The sequence below is a fragment of the Mycetomoellerius zeteki genome, unplaced genomic scaffold (assembly GCF_001594055.1).
Source record: "Mycetomoellerius zeteki isolate Tzet28-1 unplaced genomic scaffold, Tzet1.0 scaffold135, whole genome shotgun sequence".
Classification (NCBI taxonomy): Eukaryota; Metazoa; Arthropoda; class Insecta; order Hymenoptera; family Formicidae; genus Mycetomoellerius; species Mycetomoellerius zeteki.
The window spans coordinates 2,763,446-2,771,024 of record NW_017256287.1 but is presented as its reverse complement, the minus strand read 5'-3'; the positions used below and the strand labels follow the sequence as shown (position 1 = coordinate 2,771,024).

Sequence of the window (7,579 nt, the reverse complement as noted above, 5' to 3'; positions counted from 1 at the left end):
AAAGGATTGATAGTGAGTCAGCGGATTAAATTTCTGATGTCATTGTTCGATTTTTTCGTCGAATTCCCAAATAGACCTTAACATAACTTATTTATTCTGCTTCTCGGCAATACGTATAATTAAATCACATTAGTAAAGAAAAATTAGAAATTAAATTAATGTAGTGAAATAAGGTAAAGAATCTTAAGACTCCTATTTTCAGTCAAAATGGTTCTTGATAATATTAATATGTAAATTTGCAAGTACATTTATTGAGCATCACGATAAACCTTTGACTGAAAATAAGATTCTTTTCTGTTATTTGATTTATTCTTCTAAATTTTACTTTAATTGTATAAATGTTATCAATGCAAATATATACAAATTGTCCGTACGAATTTATTTGAAAAAAAATTAATTCATCAATTTCAAACTTAATTGATTCTTCACATTCTGATTCCTTTCCGATCATTTCCCTTTCGTGTTGGTATCTCATTTCAATTTCCGAAAGCTCGGAGGACGAGCGTCGCAAGCGAGAGCCCCGCACAACAGATACACTCGCATCGAGGCGCGTAGCGCGAATGCGCGTATTCACGACGGGCGCAATCCGCCGTTTATGCGCATTCGCGCTTGCGCATCGCTGCTCTTGCGGCGCGGCGACCGACCGGTGTTCCTCGTCGTTCTGCTCCTCTCCGGTCCGTTCGCCGATGACACCTAATACGTTCAGGACAATTCGCGTGCATCCATTCGTGAGTCGGACAGCGAGGATGCCGCTGAAGAGAAAACGCCGGACAAAAGGTATATATCCTTCCATCCCGTGCCGATACTCGGGACGTTACACGCGTTAGTCCTGCGGACATGCCGTTGGTGGTCGAACGTTGAGAAAAAGGGGAAAAGGGAGGACGAAAAAGAGAAAGATGAGAAGCGTATGGGTGGAGGGGTGGGAGAGGCAGGAGGTAACGTGAGAGAGGAGGAAGAGAGAGAGAAGAAACGAAATAGAGTAGGAGAAGAAGTGTGCACGAGAGGGAGCAAGAATAGAAGAAAAAGAGAGGATGCTCTCTCCGGTGTGTAGCCTGCGGGTACACATCTCCTCGCGTTGCTCCCCCGCCAATCCGCTCGCGCGGCGTGGGGCGAGTTTAAGGTAGGGGGCCGTACGACGCGCACGGTGGTGGTGGCGGTGGTGCGCTACGCTGCGCTGCGACGGCGGTGGCGGCGGTGGCGGCTGCCAAGGTATTTAAGGTACCGTGAACCGGCGGCGCACGAGTAGTTCACTTCTGTTCGGTGTGGTGTTGCGGTGATTTTGAGGGACCAGCTAAAGAGAGCGAGAGAGAGAGAGAGAGAGAGAAAGAGAGAGAGAGAGAAAGAGAGAGAAAGAGAGAGAAAGAGAGAAAAAGGGGGGAGAGAAAGAAGAGAGAGAGAGTAAGCTCTTTCGCTCGTACGCGCTCATCGAGGGTGCGAGAGAAGAGCCCGGGTTCCCTCTGAAAGACGATCGCGGCTCCGGAGCGAGCACGTAGATTTGCCGTAAATCTGCGATAGATACGCGTCCGACACGGTGCGAAATAACTAACTAAATCGACCGTGCATCGAGAGGAGATCACGTTGCCGCATCGAGCCGTCAGGGTCGTCGACGACCGTGCTGGATAGGTAAGTGATCGTGAAGAGTACTTAGTGCCGGTTTTCTCCTCGGCCGGTTGCTGAGGGTGGATAAGTGATTTAAGCGGGTTGGTCGCGCCTCCTTCGATGATATTCAAGTGATCAAGATCAGTGATTCTCGGTTGCACGCGGCTGTGAAGGGCTGTCGTGATCGTCGTCGACGTTATCGTTGCCATGGATCTTAAGAATTGTGATGATGTGCACCACCAAGAGAATGTCTCGATTCCCGAGTGATACGAAAGGACAGATTTAGAAAATTTGCAGAAAATTCGGATGTTCCGAGAAGGGTAATAGTGAAGTAACTCTGTTGCATGGAGAATCTTTCTGCACACCTGGTGTTGCCGGATAAGAATTCGTTTATCATGCGTGATTAAGTTATATTTAGAAAACAAGAAACTTTATTAGATAATTTATATAGAATTAGAAAAAATTGTACATTTTTGAATCTTTAGATATTTATGTATCTTTGTTGCTTTTGCTGTAAACATGAAATCGTAAAATAACAATCAATTTTCTGTTAAATATTTCACTTATACAGGAACGGTTGTTTCGTTAATATATAATTAGCAAGAAACGATCGACCACTTATTATCAAATTGTAAATTTATTCGTGTATCGATTCTTACAGTTAAATGAATAAGAAAAGATTAAGAATGGGAGAACAATCGCAGAAATAATTTCTTCTTAAATGGACCGAGAGTCAAACCAAAAAGAGCCGGTCCGTACTGTCTAAATAATCAAGGCGGCGTACAATAGGTATGCGTGTCGACTTGTAGCCAATGAAGGAAATCAGACGTGCACAAACACTTCGTACAATTAAAAGATAATATTTGAATACCCAGTCAAACACCGCCAATACGTAAATATCAAGGAACACCTCCGTTCCAATTCGGAGGATCTTGGATATCCGCGATATCCGGAAGATCATGGGATAGTCGCGAAACATTACGAGAATAATCTCGCAAATTACAATCTCAGAGATGATATAATTAAAATAAAATATATTTCATACAAAATTTATTATTGCAATTTTTTTGGCGAAATTTAAACTGAAATCGTTAAAAAATTCTAAAAAACTTTCTCGAAATGTGATTGAACTCTTCGCAGTGTGTGCTCCTACACGGGATCAATAACCGGAAGTATATCGATTTTTTTAAACGACAACTAGTTGAGGAGAATTTAAAACAGGCCGTACAGTCTTACATAATGAGTCACAGAAGTATTGATGGGGATCGGAATAATAGTCCCGTGCGAGAGAGCGACGAAAAATGCAAACTAGAGGAATCTACGAGGAATCCCCTCGGTCCCTCTTTGTATCTTTTAGTGTAGAACTGTCTTGGCATTCTTTTCAATAATGATGAAGAGAGACGTATGTGAATAAACGGGACATTCCTGTGGTGGATCTCTTAATCTCATGGAAACCATGGCGGCGATGACGACGACGATCACGGCGACGACAACGATCGGAAATTCTGCATGACGCGGCGCCTCGCGTTCGAGCACGTGCAACCGCTGTTGCTGTTACATTCGCGGTCGATTGTTGCTATTTTCCTGACGACACGCCGCGATCTCGTCGTTCGCGAAGCAATCTTGCTTCACGCAAAAACGAACGGTCGGTAAATCCGTCACGGTCGACGTGCGTCCGATAGCTCGCCTATCGCGTAACGATCAACGGGCGTGATATATTAAATCGCCTTTCAACGGAAACGCGAGGTTTCCGATGAACAGTTAACTCTGCATATCGACCGTAATAACGCTGCCGATCCTCGCAGCCTCAACTGCGATGTTGCGTTTCTAATACGCAACACTAGTTAGAAGGCTTACTTGTCCGCATCGCTACCGTAACGCTGAACGTTAAGAGAAATGTTCCTCTCACGAGGAACACTTATTCTCGCTTTTTATTTCTTGATCTTCAACTACAGCTATATGTACACTGCATCTAAGTTTTAAAGCATTCTGTTTGAACAAAATGCAAATGAACCGCTTTATGGCGATTGATAGAGGAACTCTCAAAATTCTTTAGAGTAGAATCTCATTCTAAAGAATGAAAATTGTTTTGGAAAAGAATAATCGAATTTTTAATCTTCATAAGAAAAATCTTATCCCTTATATAGAGTGAGATTCTACTTCAAAGAATTTAAAGGGAAGGTTCAAAGTTTTTTTTACTTACAATTTAGAACTTTATGGTACCAATCGTATAAATTGTACCGTTTCAAATTTTCGCATCTGATTTGAAATGATTCGTTACTGTAGTCGAATTAATATTGTATATGATTAATCGTTAGAAATATATGTTGCGTTATTTGTAATGACATTATCAAATTCGTGAATAAATTTCGTGAAAGGTTATTTTCCACTCTACCAAGTGATTGTTTGCTATCATATTTATTTGAGATTTAATCACTAAATTGTTTAACTTGATTAAAAATTAAGAAATGAAAATATTCAACACCCAAGCGAATTTTGTTTATAAGAAAAAAAATAGATTCCGCAGAATCTGTGCATGAAGAGAAATACCGGGAATACGTTAACAAAGTACTCATTATTGAACGTTAATTAGCAAGATCAACCTGTGTCCACAACGATGCTCGCGCGCTTGTTAGGTAGAACGACGAAAATGAAACGTGGTAATGGAGTGTAAATAAGAATCGTGTCTCGGCAGACACGTGATCTAGGAAGGGCAATAACCGAGAGAGAGAATCCGAAGTTTGTTGGTCCACAGGTAGACGGTGAGAGCGTCCTTAAGCCGCTGAATGATTATTTTGCGATCAACTCAGCCATCGCTGCTGCCGCGCAACTTCTTGATAGGACATTTGCTGTTTTCTTTCTGTAATAGTACTGTTAGCCTCTTGCTTTAACTAAGACTTTGCTTGCATATATTTCCTATGCAAATTTTCCCAGTACTACACTAAGAAAAACATAAAAAATATTATTAGGCATGAAAAACCGTTTTGATTGAAAAATGTCTAGTGGGATTAATTGGAATTCTAGTTGAAAATGGACGATCAGAGTTTTCTGATTAAATCTACTAGAATTTTAATTGAGATAACCGGAGTTCTAATTAAAAGAATCTTTTGATTCGTCCATTTTCAGACATTTTTCTCAGTGTAACACTTGATTGCTTACATTTTATTTTGATGAGTTTCATTTTTACTCGGAAAATCTTTCTTTTAAATTAATTTTCTTCGTTTTGCACATTATATTTAATTATTGAGCCGATAATCTATCCGAAAAAAATTACCTTGCAAATTAAATAATTTGAGAGATCGAAGTTTATAAGATGAGTTAACGGTTTACAATTCTTTCGTTACATCAATATGAAAATATCGCATCTAAACTATCGAGGTTTTAATGTTACATTAAATGCTGTGTGAAATGTCGTACATGTCTTCGTCAGGCCCGTTTTAGATTCTCGCTTGACCGAGCACTCGAATCGCACGGATATTCACGAAACGGTAAAAACGAGAGAAGCGAACGGTGTGTGTCGAAGCAATGTATTCGTCATGAGCACACGCTACAATAAGTTTCAAAAGGACGAGGCGCGTGTCGGATCGTCGCCGTCGCTCGACTTTGAATGACGGACGCTTCACGTGACTTTCAAAGCGATCGATCGTTGAGCGTATTGAGCCGATAATCTATCCGATAAACAGTGTTGCGGATAAAAAAAAACAACAACGAGAGACGCTTGGACGGCCGTCGGCCTCCGGTTATAAAAGAACAGCGCGTTACAAACAACGCGTATAAAAATATCGAGTACATAGGCTCGCTCCTGCAGCGCGTGAAATGAGCTCGCGAATTCAATCGAACGCATCAATTCTTCAGTCACATAGGACAATACCGTAGAAATCGGATGGTTTTGCTGAATTTAGCGATACTTTAACAAATCGATAGAAGTCCTGGGACGATGACCCACGCTCTACCTATCGACAGACGAGACAAAATAGGAATGTGCGAAAATATCAAATTTCTAAATGGTATTTCCGCGCGTGAAATGCATTTGGTGTGTACCTCCGATCAATAAATCGAGTTGGACATTCGGTCGTGAAATATGGATGATAAATTATCAGCTTTCTGTTATCCGCACAATGAGGTGTGACACTGCTCTAGACACGCAAGAATTTTGAGCATCACGTACGAGAGTCGTGCTCTATCAGCTGTCGCGGTATTACAGACTGCCTCTAGTACGTTCGCGGCCGTCACTAAATATTATTACGCGAAACACTTGTTCATTCTTCTTGACGTTTTATCAACGGTTTTTTTCCTCTTTATTTCGCTCATTGAAAAAATCATACAATGTTCGAATAGTTTCTCTCTCGTCTGATCGAAATATCGCGAATGCGCGTCCGGTCGAGTACTTTTTATTCCGCGTGTGTTCGACCGTTCTTCGATATCGAATGCGGTTTATGACTTCTGTCCGGTAACCAGTCGTGTACTCGATAAAAATCGGCTACTCGGTCTCAGTGAGATCGGGGGGAATTTCAATGCGCGCATGAATCGCTCTAACGCCACCTTGGGACTCGTCCCACGTATAGTGCACGACCTCACGAACGGTTTTCAGAACGCTAGTCGACATATAGGTGCGGTTTGATTTCCTCATTTATTCAATACTGTTTAAAAAAAAATTTTTTACTATATAGTACTACAATATAATGTATCTTCTCGAAATAATTCTTTAACTCGTATCAATTAATTGGATCTATAAAAAATATACCTCTTTAAATTATATTTAAATAAATTTTTCATTTTATATTTCGCGATTCTTTTAGCATTACGATAAAATATTAAGTAACGCGTAATTAATACTATATTATAAGAAACATAATGAGAAATTACGTTGATATAAAATGTATATAAAAAATATGAGAAAAATTATTGTATACTAAATAATGATAAGCATCTATTTCTCAGAATTAGGTTTTATTATGTAAAGTTATTCTACAATACGCTATTTATAGAAAAAAGATAATTTAGATAATAATTTGAAAAATTTATTTGAATATAATTTAAAAAGAGATATATTTTTTATAGATCCAATTAATTGGTATGAGTTAAAGAATTATTTAGGAAAAATATATTATATTGTAGTACAACTAAAATATTATTTTTTTAAAAAAGTAAACACAAAATGCGTGAACATAGACGTCATATAAAAGTGAAGAATTATGTCACTTTGGAGGTCACGCACAGTTAAACTCGGTTAGGCGGTCGACGGTTTGAAATACTTTACATGCCTTTATTTCAGCATAAACGAAAATAAAGATAATGTGTTACGTTGTGGATTTTTTTTTCTTTTTTTTTTAAGCGAACCTGCATTGTTGGCCTAGTTCCGCTAATAATGTAAAAGTACCTGTCAGCCGGTGCGTCGGCCGACCGTCAGAATTGTCACCGACAACTGGTCGGTGACCTGTCTGCGTCTCTCTTCTTCGCGACACGCGTCTCTCTGTTCCTTCTTTTACGGCCTATCCTTTCTCTTCGTGAATCAGCATGCAAACAGGGACAGGAACAGGTTGCGAATACGAGTGCACGCGACTCGCCGATGGCTTATCCACGAAATAATTCGTAACATCCGCGTCGACCTAGTAGCGATAAATTATGGGCGAGACGACAGCGCAAATAGACACCGCAGGTATACTGCTACTGAGCATACTAACGAATACTACATAACCGTGAGATATGGGCCGATATGCTATGTGGATCGTGTTAGCGGCCTACTACTAGCAGGTTGCCGCTGGTGTATTCGCTCATATCGCGCATGACTCTCTCACGACTGTAGAGGCGGGTTCTACATGATATCGAGAATTAATCTCCATTGGTAATCGGGTTTTCGTATAGTAACGGTAAATTATCCGTCCAAGCGCTTAGCTGCGCTCTCCCTGCTCTTCGTTACCGTTGTATGGTTTTGTAATTAGCCGGCTAATTCGCCGTGTGGCACGATATCACATTATCT

General features: G+C 40.3%; 1 protein-coding gene across 5 annotated transcripts in view; it reads left to right on the top strand.

Moving 5' to 3' along the window:
* Window positions 1-1,186: 1,186 nt before the first annotated feature.
* Window positions 1,187-7,579, top strand: part of LOC108731670 (titin) — a 41,297-nt gene continuing 34,904 nt past the window's right edge. For all 5 annotated transcript variants that reach the window (XM_018462105.1, XM_018462101.1, XM_018462103.1 and 2 more), the window contains exon 1: window positions 1,187-1,623. The gene's annotated coding sequence lies outside the window, so the exon portion shown is untranslated. The remainder of the gene's footprint in view (window positions 1,624-7,579) is intronic.